This window comes from Telmatherina bonti (assembly GCF_933228915.1).
Source record: "Telmatherina bonti genome assembly, chromosome: 6".
Taxonomy (NCBI): domain Eukaryota; kingdom Metazoa; phylum Chordata; class Actinopteri; order Atheriniformes; family Telmatherinidae; genus Telmatherina; species Telmatherina bonti.
In genome coordinates this window covers 38902864-38927863 of record NC_136624.1, presented here as the reverse complement: position 1 = coordinate 38927863, position 25000 = coordinate 38902864, and the positions used below count along the sequence as shown (strand labels likewise).

General features: G+C 43.2%; 1 protein-coding gene across 1 annotated transcript in view; it reads left to right on the top strand.

Moving 5' to 3' along the window:
• Window positions 1-25000, top strand: part of magi1b (membrane associated guanylate kinase, WW and PDZ domain containing 1b) — a 148181-nt gene that overhangs the window by 69414 nt on the left and 53767 nt on the right. The gene's annotated exons all lie outside the window — the stretch shown is intronic.

Below are 25000 nucleotides of genomic sequence, written 5' to 3'. Positions count from 1 at the left end.
CTGCACGCTGCTGGAGCTCTGAGGACCGTCATTAATGCAGCCGCATCAAAGCTAAAAACACCTTTTTGAGTCATTCTCTCAGTTGTGGGCATGATCAGTTTTAGACCCGTGTGATGATTAAGTGTAGTTGCCTCACAGACACTTTGCACTGCATCTAATTACAGCTGATTGTCTCAGTTTAATCTCAGCGTAGCTGTGTTTGTCTTTAGCCGTGCTCTTACCGAGGCAGATTACTGCACATCCTCCAGGCTTTATGGTTTCATCACGTCTCATACTTCCTCCTCCCGAAAGCAAACTTTTACTCCTGTCCCCCAAACTCAGAGGCGGTAAGTTGATTTTAAAGTGAAGCCTGCTGCAGCAATCCAACCAGCAGAGTGCTCGCTACGCTGCTACCGTTTGATAGGTTGGGATAGCAGCGTTGTGACGCTTCACTGAGAAAGATAGTGTCCAACAGATTTAACCACTTGTCCTCTTCCTCTGACCAGAGCTGGATGAGTAATCCAGGAATAGGGGGAGATGGGTTGCTTTTTCTTCTTTTTCCTGCCTCACTGATGATATCGTAGAGATGTAAAGGCGCGTCTGTTTTCTGAAACCACACACTGCTTCTCCAAAGCTGAAGTGCTTGTTTGAAGTTTTATTCTTCTCTGCTCTGAATAAAAGCCTCCAAGACGACGTTTGTGCTCTGGATGTGGGAGCGTTGCTTTCACACGGGAGGAGCTGTGTAGTGATGAAGTGTGCGGCTCCCACTGTGGCGGGACAGAAAACAGGCCTCAACAGACAGATTGATGGACAATGCCGCCTGATGCCTGTTTATGTGATTTACATGCAACACTGAAATCCACCACTCGGACCAGCAGAAGCCGTATTTGTCATCATCATGGTACTGGGATTGAAATTCCCCAATGGCTCCAGTCACAGCACACTGCGGGTATGAAGATGGAGAGGGAAAGAAGCACCATGGAAGAAAAGCACAGAATTCCAGGAATGTGTGTGTTTGATGGTCATCACTGCTTCTATTCACCATGGTGGTGTTTTCAGACAAGCATTGAACTCACAGCATTTATTAATTACTGCACAATCTGCATTTTTGCTCTGCATACAACAGAAATAACAGATTATTTTATGTGTCTGGTGCTCTCCCTTCCATAAACACTGCAGTTCTCCTCCACTGGCTCTTCAATGAGTTTATTCCTGGCCCTCTCACATAAATTACTATCTGTGTTCAGGAGGCCTGTTTAAGGGACTTTATCTGCATTATGTCCGCTGCCATATGTCAGCCAGACACTGGTGGTGGGTGGGGGTCTGTCCATAATGCCCTTTTTAATTACTAAGTGGTCTCAGGCACACCAGTAAAAATCCTGCTGTTGCTTGAAGTAAACAAAGCGTGACGGCGTCCTCTCGGCCACTTGTTTTATTGGGTTGTAAAGTTCTCGTTGTCACGCACTTGTAAAGGAGGTGCATCTCCAAGCAGGATTTACAATCCGCTGCTGCAGCATTGTTTGCTCTTTGTGTTGCACGATGGCATCTGGAAAGCAGAAGTTAGAGCATTCTTTTCCTCTTGACCAGCTTTCAGTTGGTGCCGTATGTCTGAAGATGTTTGGAGGCTGCTTCTGCATCCATGTTCAGGTTGTATTAAAGCAGGTGGAGAAACAGGTGGAGAAGCGAGTCGTGCGCAGCTCAACCAACCTTTTGGAACTTTTTGTGTTGTGCATTAATGTCAGTTTGTCTGTCAGTCTGTGGCAGCAACATCATGGTATGGTTACGATGCTATAACTCCCCGACAGGGCTGCAACTAAGATTATTTTAATAGTCGACTAATCTGTAAATAATTTATTCGATTAGTCGATCAGTCACGATTATTTCTGTCCCGCCCACCATCTGTGCTTCCAGTTGATGCAGTTCTTTTTACAGGTTCCAGTATGTTTTACCCCACTCTCTTCATCTGCATCATATGAATGTCCCCCTGATTCCCAGTCAGTCCCAACATAATGTCCTTTAATAAGTTAAAATAACAACTCCTCAACCAGTTGAATATTAAATTCAAGCTTAACAGCTTACTCATTTATTTTGAGACATTCAAACTTAGCTATAGTGTCATATCCAAGCTGGACAGAATTTACCTCCAAAGGAAAACAAAAAAAAAAAAAAAAAATATATATATATATATATATATATATATATATATATATATATATATATATATATATATATATATATATATATATATATAAGCATCTTAATTCTGATAGAATTGCATTGAAATGATTTACATCTTAAAAAGATTGTTTTGTAGGTAAACATGGGCCAGAATCCTTTAAAAACATTCCTGAATCCAAACGGTGGTCCGGATCACCACCAAAATTGAATCACTTCTTCCTTTTCAGATTTCCAACAACTCCTGAACATTTCATGAAAATCTATCCATAATCTTTTGAGTTATCTTGAACACAAACAGATAAACGGCGGGATAAACAGAATCTCTTTGGTGAAGGTAACAACAGCACATTGCTACTTGCTAATGCTAACTTTCCATTTTAACGCTGGAAACCATGATCCGGGGTGCTTTCCTTTCAGATGCTCATGCATGACTGTCATGCTGCCGTGGTACGCCAACTCTGCGTGGCAGACGACACGTTTCACCTGTTTGACACTTTGGAAATAGATTGCTCTGCCATCAGTTTCTTCTTTGTTGTTTAAACAAAGACGCTGCACAAAATGACAATACTGCCCCCAGCACTTCCTGTGGTGCTTTGCGTCATTTGCTTGGTGTTTAGAGTTTTTCTACTGTCTGTAAAGCCGTAAATGGCGTTAAGTTGCCTGGCGCAGCGTTTTATTAGCAAAGCCATTATGACGTTTATAACACGACGCGTCTGAATTTTCATTGACGACAAATCGTTGCAGCCTTACTTCCCAACACTATAAACGTATAAATCACATAATCAGGGCAGATGAATACATCAATGCAAAGAGATCCATCTGCATAATAAACTAGTTGTTTCTCTTTTTAAGACATAAAGTTGTTACTCAGGCCATGACTGACTGATCCATTGTACGATAATCTGCCTCTTCATTGACCAGCTGGGCTCAGTGGTTCAGGCGGTAGCGTGGGTCGTCCAGTAACTGGAAGGTTAGCAGTACAAATCCCGCTGCTCTTGCCAATCTGTTGTATTCATTGGGAAGGACACCCTTCCATCCTTCCTTGCAGCGTTGTTGTGCGAATGTGGGTGAATGTTCGGTGGCCGTCAGAGTCTTCCCCTGGTCGCTATGGTTACACATGTGACTTAACATCACCAGGTATGAATGAGGAGGTAATGCATAATGGAAATGATCCAAAGTGCTTTCAGTAAGTTTATTCCTTTTTTTATTATTATTGTTTAATGTCAGGAGAAATGAGTGCTGGTGCTCAAATTCACCAATAATAAACGCCACCAAGGATCCAGAAGAAAATGGACCCAAAGGTAGAATCTACCGCCTTGTTTCCACCAAATGAGACGGGATGCTTTACTGTAATGTTGCAGCTGGATCGCAATAGATGCCTCAGCTATATAACAGCATAACGCCATCGCAGCGAGACGTCTTCCTTAAACCAGACACGACTCAGCACAGCGGCCATCCAACAGGATCTCCTCGGACGTCAATGCAACAGTGTTTCATAACGCCATTTTAAACTGAGATTTAATCAGCAAAAAGAAAATTTTGCTTCAAACAAGGAGGCAGTCCTACTTGTTTTTATGCCAGGTTGTACACAAAGTGACATTTTTTTTCAACCGATCAAAAGACTGAATTATGTCAAGCTTCACCCTTTTGGATAAGATTAGTAAGAATGGAAGAATCCCAAAAGAATGGGTTGAGTTGGACTTAACGGTACTCTTCCAGTTTTCTCTTGTGAGAACACAAATAAAATGCCTCCTGACCCAGCCTGCACCGCACGGCACCTCCCTGCGCCCCGCCTGTTGTTGGAAACAAGGATTAATGGAAGGCATCTCGTGTTGGCGAAGGGTCGCATCTTAAAGTTGCAGGATTGTAGATCTCCAGGATGGAACTTGGGAACTCCTTCTGAATAGAAAAGGAATGAACACGTTTGTGAGACAATTAGCAAAATCCTGTTAAACACGATCTGATACTAGTCTTCTGCCTCCTAATAGATAAGTAAGTATGTAAATGTTTATTTATATAGCAGCTTTCAAGATAAAACCCACAAAACAATTCTCAACAAAACACAAAAACTTTAAAACAACATAAAACATTAGGTAAAAAAAAAACAAAAACATCAAAACAAAGTAAAAGCAAGATTAAAACCATAGGCTGTATATAAAAAGATGGACGGAGCCTCCGTGACGTCACCCATAGGTTTCTGAAGAGCTGAATTGAAGCTCGGTGGGCGGTTCCTACCGTCGCTATGTTGGCAGCGTCATGCGCGTCATCTCACCCGGAAAATACAAATATGGGCAAAGAGGTGGAGCTGAGAGGGGGGCTGTGAGCGTCATGGCAGATGATTGACATTGAGCGAACTCTGAGCTTCCTGTAGCTAAGAGCTAACCGAGCTAACCGAGGGAAGCAGGCTAAAGCCAAGTTGTTAACCGGCTAAAAACCGCAGTTGTTCTACATTCTTCTCACTTGAAGCCGGAGATCGGGTACCTGACAATCAAAAGGACACGCCCCTAAATATGCCAAACTTCGAGATTAAATTACTTTTAAACGGGCGAGTTAGAAAAAAAAATTCACTCCCCCCACAGTTGTCATGAAGGTAAACCTGACCTATAAACCGAAAATGGATTTTTGTACCAGGCTGTAAACGTGTTTATTTCTGCTGTGAAGTTGGTCTTTTTAACATGGGAGTCTATGGGGATTTGCTCTGTTTTGCAGCCCCTAGTGGATGAACGGGGAACTGCAGTTTTATGCACTTCTGCAGAGGCTTCACTTTTAACCGCCGGAGGTTGCCGCTTGATTAAAAGATGTCTTAAAAGATGTCTTTTAAAAAGAACCATGATGCAAAAAATGTATTTTCTTTTTTTTCCACAAATGTTGTTAAAGGGCCAAATGAAGACCTCATATTAAAAAAAAGACTTTTCTTTTAGCATTTTGTCGTGGGTGGGGCCTTAAAGGATTAAAGTTTTTGTTGTCAGGCTGTATCGGTCCGTAGGTGTAGCATCAGGATTGTGTCATACATACCGTATCAAACCGGATTTCCCAATATAACGTTAGAAATGTTGGACTTTTAGAAATTAAAACCCTGGACGCATGAGACGCATGAGACTCCCATCAGATGATAAATATCAGGAGGATATAGGTTCGGTTCAGACGCTGCATCTCAGCGACATGGCAGAAAGTTGCCCAAATAGTGGATTTTCAGAAGCCAGACAGTAAATATTCATTTGTGATCAGAAGACACATAAATATTGAAAATGGATTGTTTGATGACGGGTGGAACATTTAGCGAAACTAAGCCTTTTTTTGACGGCATGTGACACACTGCAGGATATTCTTTCACATGCTCCTTGTTGGAGGCTCAGTGTTTTTTTTCAGCCCATTCTTCACCGCCGGCAGGCATGCAACGGCGACGGCGGCGTGCAATGGTGGTGTGCGATGGCGACGTGCAACGGCGACGGCGACTTTCTCTGTAGTCTGTTCTTCGTATTTTGGTTTCTTATGAAATGTAATTTTGTTAAACTGGTGTTGTGTAACAAAGTTCAGCAGGGCGTCACACGATGGCGGGAAAACATCCAAAACTTCAACTCAACTTTATTTATAAAGCTGTTTAAAACAACCACAGTTGAAACAAAGTTCCGAACATAATCAGCCAAACCCACACAACAAAATAAAACTATTAAAAGGGACATAAATAATACAGTAAAATAAATGTTCATTGCTTTTTAAACAGTTTACAAACAATAAACAATTCTATAAAAAAAAAAAAAAATGGAGGGGAACAACAAAAACCTGTGGGGAGTTTGACACCCCTGCTTTAGATGAGTCCTACTCACATCAGGTTCTGTCGCCCCGTGGAGCCAAGCAGGTTTGTGACAACAGGTGGTAACAGGTATGCGGACTGGCTGACAGTGTTTGCGCCATGCTAGCATGACGATTTGTGTGTCCTGTAGAGGTTAGAGCTTCAACTCTGCACTCGGCTTGATAGGAACAAACAAAACGCAACGTGTAGGGTGTGTTTACTGTACAACCACAATCAACTTTTTACTCATTCTTCCTCCGTAAGGCTTGTTTTCGTTGCACTCGCACGTCTTTTCCTTTTCTTCACTGTGGATACGAAGACGGCTTTTCTGGACTATAGCTAAAGATGCAACGTAGTGGCACAGTTGTGCCGCTCGCTCCGTCCATCCTCAGGTAGTTTCCTCCTGTGTCATAAGAAGTATGAGCATCCAGAGCCGTTCCCCCCTCCCATGCCCAGAAAGTCAGCTGTTCTTATAACCCTGATCAAATTTGAACCCAGCGCTCCCTCCCTCCCCCACATACTGAGGCATTTGTGAGCTTTCCTTGTGGTCACCCCATCTGCACATTCAGCATTCCCATTCTTCCATTCTGCCCACCACCCCTCCATTCACTCTACTCTGCTTTCCTTCCTGACCCCCCCCCCACCCAAATTCATGACATGACACCACTGCCTCTGCTGCTCCCTCTCTCCCTCAGTTTCAGTCTTTGTCTTCCTCTCTCATTTTTCCTGCCAGTTGTCAGCGATCGGAGCAGAAGTGGGAAGGATTGCTCTGTCTGGTTTGTGCCTGCTTTAAAAGCTCACCGTTCAGTGTCACCAAGCCTTGAAAAGGGGGCTCTGGGCTCTCCTGCATCGAGGCAAGTAGCAGCATTGTACACTAATGGCTCGGTGATCACGTCGCATATGAGCGGGGTTTTTCACAAGCCTGTATTCATGTGCGCGTGGGCTAGCAGCACAGACGATTGGACGACCTGTATATAGGCTAAGAGGACGGCTTGGAGGGAGGTGGGGGCTGAAGCCGAGGGGATCGTGATGGGGGTGGGGTGGAGTTTGGATGTGGGAGGATGGGGGGGCAGAACGGGGGATGGGCAGAGAGGAAAAGGAGTGAGGGAGGGAATAAAAAGATGCAAAAAAAAAAGGGTGAAAAACTAAAAAATCAGTACTGAGTTTAGCTAGTCAAGCTAATATCTGAATATATACATGCATGAATTGTGGTTCCTTCAGGCTTCGCTGCACTACTTGTTGAGCTTGTTTCTGTGTATGTGGAGTGTAAACAAAGCTGCCATTGTAGTGCTGGTTCGTTGAGGTTACAGATTGCACCCACATTGGCTACGGTTACATGGTGTTTTTTCATTCGGAATTAACTTATTCTCTTACGAGTTTACATAAAAATAACAATTCCGAAGGTTTACATGAAACACGTCCTCACTTAATTCCTCTTCAGAGCGGCGGGTTCGGAAGGGTTCTGATTGGACAGAGGGTGCACGTGACGTATGATGTATACCGGAAATAAACAAACTGGGCTCCCTGCTTCTCGTCTTTTCAGTCGTAACTTGTAAAAACTACATAAGTTCCAGTTTCCTGCTATTTTTATTATAAATGTGAAGTAGCAGCTCAACACCAGCATACTACTTCACTTTTTACAGCAACTGAGAAGGAGAAGAAAGATAGACCAGCGAACACGGGAGACAAAACAACGCGCGTCATCGGGACAGGACAAGGTAACGAGCATGCTCAGAACGACCGGAGTTAACTTAGAGAAGAATGAAGGTTTACATGACAGAGGAATTAAATAGTTCGGAATTAAAATGCGAATAAACCAGCTGCTTACATCTGAATTAAGTTTCATTCCGAATAAAAATTACCATTAGGAATTTAGTGTTTACACGGTTGTTTTTCATCGGTGTAAAACTTTTATTCGGAATTAAAGCGGAATTAAAACTCCCATGTAAACACACGGATGGTACCTGGAGCTAACGGGGGCGTCACGTCAGAACGGCTGTGCTATGCTAAAGCAGAAGAAAGTTGGCCGACTGAGACGTGAAAAATGCTGAAGAGAAGATTTAGACTGTTTTGACCTTGTCGAGTCGGAGTAGGATGTGATCATAAGGTTGCTGCTTTTGCATGTCTGTTCCTGTTCAACTGGTTCTGAGTTGAGTTTATGTACCTGGAGTGAAACTCCGCCGCACCGGCAGATCTGATAAAACTTTTCTGCTTCACACTCCGGAGTTTCTGCTCCTGTCAGCACAACTACTGCAGCGAAATCAGGAAGAAACTGTGTTACAGCTTTATTATTCCTTCTCTGACATGTCAGATTGTACGTTTGCATAATTCTCATTTAAAGGAAAACTGTCATCTTGGCTGATTTTAACACTATATTTGTATTATTTCATGAAGTTTTAGTACCAGGGGACAGTAAGCCTGGCATGAAGGCTGGAAATGAAATGGAAGTAGTTAGCGGTTAGCTTGGCTCTGACTCTTCGCCTTCTGTGATGCTTTCAGATGAGTTTGTCTTACAAATTATGTTTGTTTCCAACAAGTCTGGCTTGGTTGTCGTATCGGTGGAAAATAGACGTTCCTGTTGAGCTGCTGCTGTTTGCTTTTAGTAATTCTTACTCAGCAAACAGAGAGGGCTGAGCATGTTGTCAGTGTGTGCCTGCATACATGCAGCGAGGAGCGTTGCAACGATGACAGCATTGTTGGTGGTGCGTTTCATTTAGCAGGTATGTGCTAGTTTGGCTCTATTATTATCTCTTTTATTGTCTCAAAGTTGTATTGTTTTGTAAGCCCTTATTCCATGTAAGTAGTATCATCTGTCCTGCATGAACACAGCCTGAAAGTAGCTGCGAGTTCATATGAAAGGCTGTTGGCTCTGTCTTCATATTTAACATATAAAATCTCCAAAATCTACATTAAAAAACTGGAAAATATGGAAATGTTTTGGTTATGATTTATTCCATAAAGCCGTCCTACGGAACTTTGGCAGATTTGGCAGAGAGGAATTAATCAGTTTGGATTGAATATGGCACTTCGGGATGAAGTTCAGTTTGGCATTTTCATTCGGAACTACATGTTTACATCTTTCTAAAGCAGATTTAACTTTTATTCGGAAATAAAAAAACAATTGAAACTCGTGTAAATTTAACCAATGAAATGTTTGATAAAGCAGGGTTGGATTGTTTAATCAGTGTGTAGTTTCCACTGCTCCATGTGTATTAAACTAGGAGCTTCAAAATGTTTGTTTCCAAACCAGTGACATCTGTCCAGTGGCTCCATGTCTTTATTTTACACGGTGCTCATGCCTTCCAGTGCGAGTCGGACTATACAGAAACAGATGTGCAACACAGGTTCATTCATCCTGATTGTCCCTAAAGCCCTAAAGAAAAAGGCTTTTTTTAGGGTTTTAACCAGCAAGAGTTCATTTAAAAGATCATTTCTTTTGTTCCATTCTTATTTAACAAAGTCTGATTTATCTTTATTACATGCAGATTCAAGAAAACATCTCTTTTTTCCTTTCAGGAAACAACATTTTCATAAATGTTTGCATGTTCAGAGTAAAAACCAAATGTGACTGTTTGCTCTTATCGTGGCTGTGAAACTCGACTACGTCAGTTGGAGCCGGCGTGCTACAGGTGCAGCAGGTGCAGCATTTAGATGCTGTTAAAACTGAACCACTGCTGGAGTCCTTTTGCTTTTTATGCCCCAGATACTCAACTTGTGCCATTCTGCATGTTTTGTAAGAAAATAAATCTTTTGACTCTGCAGACAAGCTGACGATGTGCAGCAGACAAAGTTACTAGAATAACATCCATGTAAAATGATTGGCCTGCTGGGAATCTGGCAGAAATCTATGAAAAGTTGTTTTTCTGAAAAACAACAATGAATGTTTTTCATCAAGCACGTTGAATGACCTGCTGCTGGATTACACCATGACCGTAAATATTCTTCCCCTTGTTTGGCTTTGATAGAACATCTCTCACCTCCGTGCTTTTTGGCAGTGTTTGTGTGTTTTAACCGTTTCCATCCTGCAGATTTCAGCTTTGTTTCTTCATGCAAAGCGAACTCTGAAGCACTGAGAAAACATGCAAACACACAGACTAAACGATGGTGCTGGTGGTGTATGCACGCTGTGATCTCTGATCGTCTCACGCAGCCTTTGACCCTGTTGTGTGTCCCACCCCCTCCTCTGACCGCACAGCATAGCTAATGAGCTGCATCCTTGCTTTAGATGGATGTTTCCTTGCCTGCAGGATCTTCTTCTTACAGGATGACTTCAGAGTTGACCCGACTACTTGGTATGATCAACCCTTCCTCTGCAGGCGCTGTGACACCTGTAAAAACCGCTTGCAGGAATTTCGCTTAACTTTCCAGCTCGTTTTGTTATTTGACATGTAAATTTATGCAGCTCTCTCCTCGCTCTAGTCCCCGTCTTTTCTCAAAGCCTTAGTGAGGCAGTAAAGTTTGTTCCTCTTTACACGGCTTGTTTCGCAGCCTGAACATGTGTAAGAGTTTGTGTGTGCAACAGCATCAATGTTTCTAGAAGAGAAAAGAGACAGAGGGGCTTTTAGGAGCTAATGGCTCTGTGGGAGTAAGATAGAATAGGGGTGAAGGACTAAGAGAAGGGGGGAGAGCTGGGAGAGGGTAAGGGGGAGGTGGGCGGGTGCATGTGGGTGCCTGCGAGACGGAAAACAGCGGGGCTCAGTCAGTGAGAGAGACAGAAGCCTTGCATTGGTGTGTGTGTGGGTATGAGACGGAGCGCTTTGTAAAGCTGTGTGTGGATGCTGCTTAGCTTAGCTCCAGTTAGCTTAGCATCATCAAGCCAAAGCTGGACGGAGGACACACACACACACACACACACACACACAGGAGGAGGAAGGCGGAAAAACGAGGATCTATAAACCTGGACTTCTTTTTCTTCCTCTCATCTGCACCTGACTGGATTTGTGTCTTCTCCGTCCGTCTCCTGTCGACGTGGTGGGGTTCTGTGGACCGGAGGGGAGGGAGCACCCCCCCCCCCCCCCCACAAGCTTTCTGATTTGAGGTATTTTGTTTAGTGTTTGATTTGCAGAGGGGCACTGCTGTGATTTAAGGGGTTGTGATGGAGAGGCAGCAGGGAGGATGCAGCAGGCGGAAGGTATCAGCAGCAGAACGACGGAGACGGAGCCACATCGCTGGCAGTAATGGAGGCTGATGTGTTGTGGTCAAACGGAAGCTGTGCACGTCTGTGTCTGTCTGTCTCAGGTTGGATTGTGGATGTGTGTTTGTGTGTGTGAGCGCTACATGCCTGTGCACGACTTCCCGTGCATGCGTGCACAGTCTGCCTGTTTCTTGATGTGTGATGGTGAATGTGTGATCTGTTGACATGTGTGATCACGTTGGAAGCCATTACCTCCAGCAGCAAACTGCTGCCCGTCCGTCCGTCTGTCTGTCTGGACCTTCTGGGATGCTAAGGTTAGCTTGTGCTTCTCCTTCATCCTTCTTTCTCACCTTTTTCTCTCTCTCTCTCTCTCTTCTGTTTCTCCCTTTTTCAGTCTTTCTCATGTCTAGATGACCCCCCCCCCCCCCTCACCCCTCCTCTCTTTTCCAGCCCCTCCCAGTCTGTCCTTCCATCCCCACTCCCTTCCCTCCCTCTAAATGGATCATTTTAAAGCTTTTCTTTTCCATTTCAATGTAGCTGTAGGTAGCATTTAGCCCACGGTGCCTTTTTTCCTTTTCACTGGAACAGCAAGACAAAGGCCAGCTGTGAGTGTGTGTGTGTGTGTGTTGGGGGGGGGGGGGGGGGGCATTTCCAGACAGGTTTCTGGCTGATTTAGCTTCACACTGCACTTTTGGCCCTTGAGGTTTTTATTTGTGTCTGTTCTTCTTGTTGCTGTTTGGGTTTTTTTTTCCCAATGGCGCTTCCGTCTCTTCTGCATCTTTCAGTAAAAAACTCGTTTCTGAAAAGCAGAAATCTGGATCCTGTCACAGGTCCGAAGAAAGGCCTATTTTGATGTCATTGTGGTGTGGTTTGTACATGTGTGTGTGCCCCTTTCAGGCAGCCAGAACAACCTCCCTCTGACACAGAGCACTGAGAGGAAAGGCGTCCATAGCGATCAATGAAGAGCCGCGACAACAACGGCCCCCTTTAGCTTTGCATTTGAACCCACCACCACGAGAAGAGATCTGGGTTTGAAGGATCAGGTGAGGTGGAGGAGCTGCCGCGGGGTTGTCACACTTTTTAAGCTCAAAACTGTAAAAAATGAAAATGAAAAAAAACCGAAGGAATAAAAATGAAGTTGGTGGAATGGAAGCAGAAAATGCTGGAATCTGCGGCCTGTGCTTTTGGTTGGATTAACCCTTTACTGGGACAGATGGCTCCATCCCCCTGCCGAGCTGACAAACCCCAGTCACTCATCACCCCTCCTGCGTTGTGTGTGTGTGTGTGCGTGTGTGTGCGCATGTCTTTCACCAAAAAAGGACTGGCAGTCTTCCTCTGGCCAAGATGGTGGATGGATCTGTTTTGGTGTTTGGAATATGACGGCAGTCTGCTCTCCTTCCCCGTGTTTCTGCAGCGCGTGCCGCTTGAGCATCCTCCACGAGGACGCGTCTCGTCTCTGAATGTGGACTGCCTGGCGAGCTTGACTTGAGAGCATGTTTATTGTGGATATTTAGAGGAAGGTTTCTGTTAAAGCTTCTGCAGAATATTTGAATCCAAGACTGTGTCCAGATTTTCCGGCAGACACATAATCCATGTTGCTTCCACCAGCGAGATACTCTGCTCCTAAAGTGGCCAATTATTAGAACGAGGCAGATGCTCCAGTTCAGGATATATCCCAGATTACATGTATGATTGTCTGCGTCAGTGTCTTGTCAGCTCTGACTGTCCGACACGGAGCCAGAATTTGTGTTTAATGAGATGATTCTGTTAAAAGCATAATTGCTGCTATTGCAGCAATCTCTTCTGCTCTTATTGTCACGTTTAATCTCCATTCAGTGTGTTCAGTGCTCTGAGTAGATACTTCCAGTTAATATGGGCTAGTTTTGTGTCCAGAACATTGCTTTCTTCAGTCTGTCTGAGGTTATTAAACTCCATCCTGCCATGCTCTTCATGTTAAATTGCATTTGACATGTTTAAATGAGCGACTCATCAAGGTGGAAGCGAATGCAACACAGTGTTGCATGTTTTATACATCCTGTTGCAAATACATTCACATGAACTGTAGGGCTGCTTGATTATGACAAAAATTATAATTAGGATTATTTTGACTGAAATTGAGATCTCGATTATTTAACAGTTATTCAGTATTTTTAAACAACGCTGCGCATCGTGGTGTTGTAGACTCCGTGTCGGGCATTATAACTGTCTTCGACTTGTTTAATCCACTTTTACCACTTATATAGGAACTATTTTACGTTGGCCTGGATGTACGTTTTATGCCAAACAACCGCTGTCAGGCTGCAGCGCGTTTCTCTCATTCACCTGTTAAAAGACGGCTGATCTGAACCAGCTGGTTAACACGTTGCTATGGTAACGACCCGTAAAGGAGGGATATTACCGTGTTTAACTGGCCGAACTATGTATAGGAAAATAAAGCAGCCAGTTGTCACTGACAATGGTATAAACTATGTTTAGGTGAACTTCTACAACCTACTGCAGTTATTCTACATTGACCTGCAGCCGGAGCCGACTGAGACTGGCCGCCTGGGAGTGCTTTAGGACGGGAGAGGCTCCCGCTGCTCCTTCCTTACAGTAACTGCAGAACAATATGTGCCTTCAAGTCAGTCGCCAAAACACCAGAAAAGTCTCTAATAACTCCAGTAAAAGTTGCTAGATTTGTCGCTTTTAACAAAAAAAAGTCTCCAGATTTAGTGAGAAAGTCTCCAAGTTGGCAACAGTGTCTGAATGAAAGCAAAGCGGCTGTGGGAGGAGTTTACAGCACAGCGCTGCAACGCCAGAGACGCTCGATTAGCAGCTGAAGACAGCAGGAGAGGAAACTGCAGAGAGGAAAATAATCACACCCTTTTATTTTTATGATCACTGAAAACTCAGATCGTACTGAGATTAAAATCCGATTAATCGCCCAGACCTAACGTATTGTGTTTTAGGCATCAGCGGTCTCCCGTCTCACCCGTGAATGGTGGGAAGGTCTTGTGGGGTTCAGTTTACGCTTCAGGCTGGGACTTGAACCACCGCCAGCTGCTTGGAGGAGCTCTGGTCTCTGGTCATCTCGCTAAAACTGTTTTAGACGTCTGCATTCATTCTGTCGTGTTGCTCATGTTGGCACGGCGGCTTGCTAATGCGTCCACCAGAGGAGAGGGCAGAGTTCGGAGTTCCCCCGCTAGCTTATGTCAGTTTTAGACATCAATAAACGTGCTGATGATGGAGGAGAGCGTCATCACTCACTTAAAGGAGGTGGTTGGCGGTGGTCTGGGGCGTCGTTAAATATGTCATAGCTGCTTCTATGTTCCTTTTACGCGTATCAGATCAGTTATACTGCTCAACGCTGCCGCCACGCTTTCTGGTGGACTGACACTGTTTTTCCCGTCTGGCTACACGTTCGCAATGGTCCCAAAAACCGACCAAACCGACCATCTTCCACCCTTCTCCTCCTGTCTGATTCATTTCTGGAGATGGTTTCTTCAGAAAAACCAGCAGCAGTTTGAGCCGTTTTCATCACCAGTATGATCTCTGCGATCTGGAAGACGCAAAAGAATCGTGGAATTTGACGTTAGACATGGAACTGGTTGTAAAAACACAGCATTTAGTGGAATTCTCTGATATGAGGGTACAAGCTACTTCTCATCGTGTTCAGAGTTTTTCACGGTGTCTGATCCACATGAAGAAACAAAGACGGGAATCAAACGTATTTTTGTCCACGTCACGTTACCTTAACTGGCGGGGGGGGCGGGTCAGCGACCGCTAGAAGACCACCAGAAACACCAAAGTTGTCAGGAGATGTAGAAAAGCTGGAGGGAACCGAGAAGAAATTAAAAAAACTGCTTCCATTTTTGTGGAAGTGTTCCAAACAAGGAGCAATGTTGACAGAAAAGCAGACTCACCAGCGGCAGTTGTAGGCGGTCCTGAAGAAGCTCTGTGGGAAAAACATCCGTCCATGTCCTCGATACAACTACGAGAGACGCGTATTTGAAATAAAAACTATGATTTAAAAAGTGTTTATGGGAAAAAGCTGAACTTGTTGAGCTGATGAAGGCTACAGAGACCAGAGCTCCTCCAAGCAGCTGGCGTTGGTTCAAGTCCCAGCCTGAAGCCCGCCGGTGTCTCCGACCCCCTTTTCCTGCCCAGGAAACGCTTCACGAAGCCCTCTGGAGCCAAAATAATCATATCAATAAGAAAAAGATGTTTTCCCATTGAGTTGTTGAAATTTTATACATTCACCACAATTAGACGCGTCCTGCTCGGAAAACACTGAGAATGCAGGGAAAACAAGGAAAACGTGGAATTTTTCATTAAAAAAAAAAAAAGACATATTTCTGAGGTTTTGCGTGTAAATGTTTTGTTCGAGTGCGTAAATACTATTTGTGAGCACTGTTCGCTCCACTGCCTGCAATAATCAGCAATCCACCAGGAATCTGTAAACCAATGTTTAAACTAATGAAAATATGAAACAATGTGGCTTTAAAATTTCAGCTAATAATCGCTTTGTGTGCAGCGTTTACTGATTCTGCTGGCAACGTAAAACTTTAAACAGCTGTAAAACAAACCAAACACGGATCCACGTTCTTCTTCTGCTGTTTCAACTTCACATCAGCTTAGCTGATGAACCTCTGCAGTGGTTCTGGAGGTCTAAACATGGTCTAAACACAGCATTGTAGATGGTCTGGGTGGTCTCTGTAGTTCCACTCACTGCACCAGCAGCGCTCTGGACCAGAAGGACTTGGTGTTGCTGTCGCGCTGGTTTGTTGGGGTGCTGGATGTTGAATTATAGGAAAGTGAACTTGGCTAACCTCTGCAGCTCTCTTCTTCTTTTTGTATCAATTTTGTATCAATTATTCCCAGTCTTCCTTCAATCATCAACAAACTGGTGCTGCTCATGTGGTGCTAAAGATGACTATGATTTATGTAAGTGGGTTAGCATATGTTTATATCAGTGTCACATACAGTTATATCTGGCTTTTTTGGCTCAAAATATGGCCGCCTTTAGATGTTATTAGGGTGGGCCGATTCATTATTAAATGGATGCACCTCGATGTAACACGTGATGATTTAAACACAGCTTCAACCTGAGGCAGGATTGAGCTAAGTCGCCCTGCCTCTGGTGTCCAAACAGCAAACTGTAGACAACACAGGTAACAGGAAGCTAGCAGCTAGCCTCGCAGCTAGCCTCACAGCTAGCCTCGTTGCTAGCTTCACAGCTACCCTCGCAGCTAGCCTCGCAGCTACCCTCGCAGCTAGCCTCGCAGCTAGCCTCGTAGCTATCCTCGCAGCTAGCCTCGCAGCTATCCTCGCAGCTATCCTCGCAGTTAGCCTCGCAGTTAGCCTCGCAGCTAGTCTCACAGCTAGCCTCGCAGCTATCCTCGCAGTTAGCCTCGCAGCTAGCCTCACAGCTAGCCTCGCAGTTAGCCTCGCAGCTAGCTTTGGAGCTAGCCTTGCAGGTAGTGTGAGATTTGCTCATTTGGTTTAAAGACTAGTGTTGGGAAACATTTTAGTTTTTATGGACATGAGAAGCCAAGCCAACTTTATTTATAAAGAGCACTTTCTGACAGCTACTGCTGAACAAAGTGCTACACATAACATCATTAACATATTAAAACAAGAAAACAATAAAATTTAAAACCATAAAATATAAAACAATGAAACAAATAAAAACAATCAAACTTAATCTGGGTAAAATGCCAGTGCAAATAGGTGGGTCTGAAGAAGAGACGAGACTTGCTCTATATTCAGGTTGTTTCCAGTCTAAATAATATCTAATCGTAACAAACATGTGACAGCAGCTCCGTTCCAGCCCAGGTTGGAGGTGCTTGTTGTTCCTGACTCCTTTTTCCTGCAGATTCCATGATAAAACATGAAGACAGAATGGAAAAATATGTTTATTTATGGTTCCGCACAAATAACAGATAGTGAACATGAAGTTGTTTGGCTGCTTGAATGACTGAATGGATTGTAGAGCAGAATAAATGTTGCCACGGTGTTAAAAACACCCTGAATGGGGGAAAAAGATGCATGAAAATCCCGATAAACGTTTAATCATCGAATTGGGAAGTGCCTACGATGGCACACTTGTAGATATTATATGAAATACTGATTAGAAAATCTGGATTTTGGTGTCTGTAGATCGGTTCCGCAGCCCAGCGCAACAATGCAGCTGTGATGTATATATACATGCTGATCGGAATGGTGAACCGGAGTCGGGTCTTTTGGGGCAGCTTGTGAAAACCCGGTTGTCTTCCAGCCTAATCTGACGCATGAACTACTTACTTCACAGGAAGCCATCAAATCCAAACCGTATCGGAGAAAGAGCTGCTCGGGCTGGGTGGGGACTTTGTGGTGTTAATTCTCTTTATATTTGCTCGTGTGAAGCAGCAAACAAACGGCACGGTGAAATAAAGGCGATGATGAACTGAAGGAGTGATGGGAGCAGATAGTGGAGATGGAGGGGAGTGCCTCTACTTTCCACTGGGTCATGCTCATGAAAGTTTTAATCAAGCTGTGCGGATAACAGCTTCATCTCTAACCTTGCATCAACAGCGCAGCTCTGCATCCTCGCTGTTGTGTGTTTGTACGTAGAAGCAGAGAAGTGAGTGGAAGACACTTGTCAGAGGTTTGGGTGTGTTGCTGTTGTCTCCATGTCAACCGGAAGCCACTGATTAGGCACCGTTTCTCGGACCCCCTGTCCTGGATGACCTGGATGCCTGAACAGCAGCCGTGTAAGAATAGCTGGCTCTATTAATAGAACAATTATGATAATGAATCATTGCCAAACACATTTATGATGCCCCACTTTTCACTTCTGGTATTAGATCATGATAACTAAACATAATAAATAACCTTTTCAGCCATTTTTTTTCCTCTGCGCTTTCGATTGTGTTTGGAGTTGATGCTTTCAGCTCTGGATTAGACTGTTTTCCTCTTAACAAAAGTTCCTTCTCTCAAGTTTCTGACTTCTGAAAAGCATTAGTATGTAGGTCATAGTGATGTCTTTACACATGTGTGCAGAGTGGGCATGCTGTGAAGGCCTACCTCAAGCTGAAACATTCATTCTGCAGAATATTTTATATCTTTACCTTTGAGGAAACTACTTATTTCTAATTGACCAAAATATTCAATAAACTTTACAGTTGCTTTGCACTTTTTTTTAAGCTTATGTAGGTTAAGGAAATAAACAACGAGTTTGATTACATCCTCCAAGGGGTTTTGTGTTTTCTTTAGAGCCTGACTAACTAGTTTGGTCAGCTCGGCTTCCAGGCATGTGGGGATTCTCAGATCTGCTGCAAAAACATTGTGATAAAAAGAATAAAGATCTGACTCTTAGAGCTGCTTTTTACAGTTGTTACACTTCTGCATATTGATAATCTAAAGCGACCCCTCCAAACTGAGGGTCCTGACCCCTACAGCGGTCCCAGCATCATTTCAGGCGGTCACCAGGTTAAAAAAAAAAAAAAAAAAAGCCTATATTTATCTAATAAATGTGGGATTTGATTAGTTTCTGTAAAAATGAATGTGTTGATGCAAAAAGGTTAATCTGTGAAATTAACGCGTTTGTCAACACATGAATGCATAAAGTTATTAAATCAAATATTACCATGAAATAATAATATTACTGATTTAATAAAAATATTACGATGTAATTTTTCATTCTGAAACAGCAGAAGTTTGTCAGCAGTTCATGTGAAACTCGGCTTGGAGTAGAAAGTGTGTTCATGGATCTACCAGTTTGATCCTCATGAAACCAGTTTGTGCAGATGTGTAGGAGGAAATCAGAGAAATAATTTGTTGATGGAAAAAACTAAAAACCAAAGTTTCTTAACGAATGAAGGCAAATCAAGAGCAAGGTGTGTCTGAGTCTGCAGAACCGTAAAGGATCCTACTGGTTTGCTTCCAACTACGCAGCAATAAGCAGCTTTCCCATTGGACAATGCACATAAATGCACCATCAGAATGAGTGCGTTGCACATGCCTGGTCTGCAGGAAGAACAAATAAATGAACAGAGTAAAAAAAATGCTGCTTGTACTTCTGTTAAGCTCACATGCACATAAGCTAAAAGACGACAGAAAAATGTTTTATGAAAGCAGAACTTTTGGACTCAGTGAGAAATGTTGACGTTTAAGATGCACAGAGCTGATGTTCTCAGTGACGTCTCTCCTATCCATCTTGCATCCTACCTGGCCTGGAAGATCTGTGCAGCCAGCAAGACGGTCTTATCTTGACTCTTGTCTTATCTCTTGCTAGTTTCCTCTCGTCCTCCGATAATATCTTCTTACGTTTGCTGAATAAGCCACTATGAGCATGTGACTCGCTGCACAAAGCCAAATTTAGCTTCGACTTCGTGCAGCCTCCTGGTCCGGATCCAGAAATGCACATTATAGACGTCACCGTACCACCACACGGGTCTGGGACCCAGAGTTTTAGTGGCAGCCATGACCGTTAGGGCCTTATTCTAGAAGTAAACATGGTGGTGGAAGTATTATAATTCATTGAAGATAAAGGTCGACATGTGAAGTGAGTTTCAGGAGAAGCATGAAGCTAAACACACACACACCTCTACGTGGGTTCTCTCCAGCTTCCTCCACAGTCAACAAACACACTGGGGGGGTTAGTTTATGACTAAATCCTCCCTTCAAGTGAGGTTGGGTGGTTGTTTGTCTCTTCGTTGACCCTGCGATGGACTGGCGACCTGTCCAGACTGGGAAAAGTCGTTTTTTAGTGATGTGGACATAAATTCTGAATCAATGTACAAATATTAAAATGCTTTTATTTAAAAAAAAAAACAAAACAGCTATTTATCAACACTGTGTTGAAGAAAGTAAAAGTTTGAAGTCAAAATCCTGGAAATGCAGGACCTGGACAGTCTGACTGGCTCACGACGGACACGATGCCTAAGCGTGAAATGCGAGCTCCTTCTTCATCAAAAGATGTTGTGTGGAAGTAGTTCAGCTGGAACTTTGTTTGCTCAGAAAGGCCAGTCTGTTTGGGTGGGGGTGTGAATTCACAAAACAAACTCTGATACGGCTCACATAAGTGAATTCTGCTCCGTCTACAGGCGTCCGTCTTGTAGCAGGAAACAAAACACGACACAAGGATCATTGGACACATTTACTTTAGAGTTTTATTTCCTTTTCAATCCCAAATAAAAGTTAATTCTGCTTTAAACTCATGAAAAATAACCATGTAAACGCCTAATTCCTAATGCAACCATTGATTTGGAATTAAAATTAATTTGAAGTAAGTGTCTGGTTTATTAGCATTTTAAATCCAAATTGATTAATACCTCTGTCATGTAAACCTTCATTCTGCTCTGAGTTCATTCCAATCGTTCTGAGCATGCTCGTTACCTTGTCCCGTCCTGATGACGCTCATATTCTGCATGTTATTTTGCCTCCCGCCTTCGATAGTTTATCTTCCTTCTCCTTCTCAGCTGCTGGAAAAAGTGAAGTAGTAGCTGTTTCAAAACTATAATCAAAATAATGGTGAAACTGGTTTTTATTATGTAGTTTTCTATGTTGCGACCATAAACTGTATAGAAAAAGATGGACGGAGCCTCCGTGGCGTCACCCGTAGGTTTCTGAAGAGCTGAATTGAAGCTCGGTGGGCGGTTCCTACCATCGCCATCTTTGCAGCAACACCTTTGTCGTCTCTGCCGCAAAATACAAAAATGGGCAAAGAGGTGGAGGTGAGAGGGGGGCTATAAACAACTTGATGGATGATTGACATTGAGTGAACTCCGAGCTTTCTGTAGCTAAGAGCTAACCGAGCTAACCCGGAGATAACAGGAGCTAACCAGCTAACGCGGGCTAAAGCTAAGTCACGTTGTTAATCGCGGTAGTTCTACGTTCTTCTGAATTGAAGCGGGAGATGGGATACCTGTCAATCTAAAGGATATGCCCCAAAATATCCCAAATTTTGAAAAGAAATTACTTCTAAACGGAAAATTAAAAAAATTCACTCCCCCCACAGTTGTCATGAAGGTAAACCTGACCGATTATGGATTTTTGTACCAGGCTGTAAACATGTTTATTTCTGCTGTAAACCTGTTTATTCCGGCTGTAAACATGTTAATTTCAGCTGTAAACATGTTTATTTCTACTGTAAACATGTTTATTTCAGCTGTAAACATGTTTATTTCAGCTGTAAACATGTTTATTTCAGCTGTAAACATGTTTATTTCTGCTGTAAACGTGTTTATTCCGGCTGTAAACATGTTAATTTCAGCTGTAAACATGTTTATTTCTACTGTGAAGTTGGTATTTTAACATGGGAGTCTATGGGGATTCGCTCTGTTTTGGAGCCCCTTGTGGATGAAGGGGCAGCTGCAGTTTTTGGAACTTTGCATAGGAATTTACGTTTAACCGCTGAAGGTCGCCAAACAAAAAGACAAGAAGCAGAAAGTGAATTTAGTTTCTGTGTGGTAGTCAACATGTCATGTCCGCCCTCTGTCCAATCAGAACCTTTCCCAACCTGCCGATCCAAAGCGGGATTTAGTAAGAACGTCTTTCATGTAAAGATCCATTCAGAATTATTATTTCCATGTAAACTCATAGGAGAATACTGTAAATCTAGAATGATTTAATTCCGAATTAAAAAACATCATGTAAGTGTTGCATGTTGCTGCTCGCAGTTAGACGTGGAAGAATCCTGTAAAAGTTCTGTTTGTAGTTCAGGAACAAACTCATGCAGCTGTTGTGGAAGATAACCTGCAACGTGTTGCTAAAAATATCCCTACAGGGAGATTTCAAGGCCATTAACCCAATTGGTGTTTTATTTCTAACTGTGGCTGTTATGTCATCAGCATGACTCAGCGGTTTAGAAGAAATCTGCAGTTTGATTACTGCTGAGTCAGTGATGGACAGTGATGACCATCAGAGGCACACATGCAAAGATTTCTGTTGTCCTAAATCTCCACAACATTAACTTCACCTCGTGTGATTAGTTTCTTCTGTTATTTCAGCCTTTCAGCACAGTTTAGTCCTGAACTCCACTCAAACTGGCTCATTTCTTCTTTCATTTGGGAGTTTTGACTAAAAAGTATTTTTGCAGAACAAAACACTTCATTTGGTGCAGAAAGCAAATGTTCAGCTTTCATTTTCAGAAGAGTTGCAGGTGATTGAAAATCTGCTGAAACTAGTTGAATGCCTCTTTTGAAATCAAGCAAGCCATGAAAAATGCCAAACTGCACCATCAAACGAGCTCTGGCGGAAACGCGAAGGACGACTCCTCTGCTCCGAGTCGCCAAAGTCGTCCAGGAAGTCATGCTCAACATCGTCCTCGTGGAGAGAATTAAATGTAGGTCAAAGCTAAAATGCGAGGCCAAGCCAGGGGGATATGTGCACCCAGGGTGTTCTGCTGCTCTGGGAGGGAGATGCAAGTGTAGAAAATAAACAGATTTTTCACACATGGGTATTTTTAGAAGCTGGATTGTGGCTGACTGCACGCCTGCACTCGTGCCTCCTTTTATAGCCGTCATGCGTTTTGATGTGATCAAATCCAAACAGGCACAAATTCTGATTTCATCCCTCGTCTGTGGTCCGTCACGTGTTTCCTTTTAATTTAACATGGTTGGAGCGATCCAACTTAATCATAGCACTCAGTCATATTGACCGGTTATATTATCATTGCACACTCATATTCAGTCTCGTCATCCTTCACAAATGTCAGCCAGGCTGGTCGGAGGCTGTCATGCCACTAGAGGGCCAGACACCCCCTTAAAATAGGCTGCAGCCCATTAAATATAGATGAGCTGCTTGGATTTGTCTGCCAGTTAGTGTTAGCTGTGCTTGAAGTGGAACGAGGAGGAAGATGAAGCACATTAAAGCGATCTGTTTAGTTTAACAGTGTTGAAATCATGAGGTGTGTTTAAAGTTTTGCAGTGTGAGACCTCGAACCCTCTAACATGTTCCTGTAAAAGGCTGACGGCACTTTTCAGAGACTTGACTGAATGAAGTTTTTGGCCAATCTTGGATGGAGAGGATTATTGTTGTTATTAACAGGGAAATTTAGAAGCATTGAAATGGAATAACTTGGAAAATCCCAACACGTCGCTGTCCTCATGTTCAGCTGGGAGCAGGCATATAAACCCTGAGCACCTCAGTGGAGAAGAAGACACAAAGAAGACAGTTTGACATTGATCCCTGTAAGCTGAGTGACAGCGTAAGAAAGTTGGAGCACCAAGGTCATGGCAAGACTTTTGACCAATGACTGTTGTGTATTGATTGTGGTTTGAAAGGTATCACGGTGTAACTGGATGCTCTTTGTAGATCCTGTGGTCACAGCGGCAGCAAGCTGATCCTGAATAATGTGATGAAATACTAAAAAAAAAAAAGCCAGTTTGATTTGGTTTCTCACAGTTTTCAGATCTTCACATCATCCAAGGTGGATTTTTAAATCTGCATTAATCGTTTTTCTAGAAAACCAACCTAAGAATCAAAGCTATGAAATATAATCTTCTTACTGGGGAAGCACTTACGGCTTAAGCGTTCGCAGTTACTGTCTTCACAGAGCAAACTGAGGATCTCAGTGTGATTTGTTTTTTTCTGGATAACCTGTTAGTATCACTCTGTTTGCTCGTCTTTTAGCTTTGGTTTAGTAAAAACAGGTTTCTTTGTTGGATACCTGGATGTTTCAGTATCTTTCCCAATGCTGTAGCGTTCTGCTGTTTCATAGAAAAGTTGTTTTCTTCGGAACATATCTGTGAATGAGGAACTGAAAGAAAGCCAGCTTAACATTGATACTGCAGCTTGACAAAGAAACAGCTGCTGCACATCAATAACATGGTTTTATTTCAGTCTAAATAACGCAATTCATTGCAAATAGTTAAAATTTTTATCTGAATCTGATTTTTTTTTTAATGCGAGTTTACTCGAAGGAAAGTGATCACAGTGTGTACTCAAATGGCCTTGTGGATTACCTGTGTGTGAAATCAGCAGCAGCTGCGACGTGCATAACAACAGACATAATTAGATTATTCATAATTAGACAAATTAGTCCCAGTTTCCAGGATATCAGCCATTCAAATGCTGTATGTCAGAGCAGTGAGAAAGAAGACCCTGTTGGGTCAGAGTGTGCCTGCCATCGCTGCCATCAACGCCATCGCTGCCATCAACGCCATCGCTGCCATCAACGCCATCGCTGCCATCAACGCCATCGCTGCCAGCTTCAGTGACGTAAACACATCCGTTTGCCACCAGGATGAGTGTAGACGCAGACTTCTTAAATACAAAGTTTACGTGAAAGTTCAGCTTTTTGTGTTTTGCTGTAGTATTTAGTACTCAAAGCTGCAACCATAGACTGGATATAAAAAGATGGGCGGAGCCTCCGTAACATCATCCGTAGGTTTCTGAAGTGCTGAATTGAAGCTCGGTGGGCGGTTCCTACTTTCACCATCTCCCAGAAAATACGAAAATGGGCAAAGAGGTGGAGCTGAGAGGGGGGGCTGTGAGTATCATGGTGGATGATTGACATCGATCACACTCTGACTTGCCTGTACTTAAAAGCTATCCGAGCTAACCCAGAGCTAAGCAGCTAACGGAGGTAAGCGGGCTAAAGCTAAGTCACAATGTTAACCGGGTAAAAGCCGCGGTTGTTCTACCTTTCTTGTTCTTAAAGCGGGGCATCTGGTACCTGTCAATCAAAAGGACACGCCCCTAATTACGTCAAAATTACTTACAAACAGGAGAGTTAGAAAAAAATTCACTCCCCCCACGGTTGTCATGAAGGTAAACCTGACCTATTAAACCTAAAATGTTTTTGTACCAGGCTGTAAACATGTTTATTTCTGCTGTAAACATGTTTATTTCTGCTGTAAACATGTTTATTTCTGCTGTGAAGTTGGTCTTTTTAACATGGGAGTCTATGGGGATTCGCTCTGTTTTGCAGCCCCTAGTGGATGAAGGGGGAA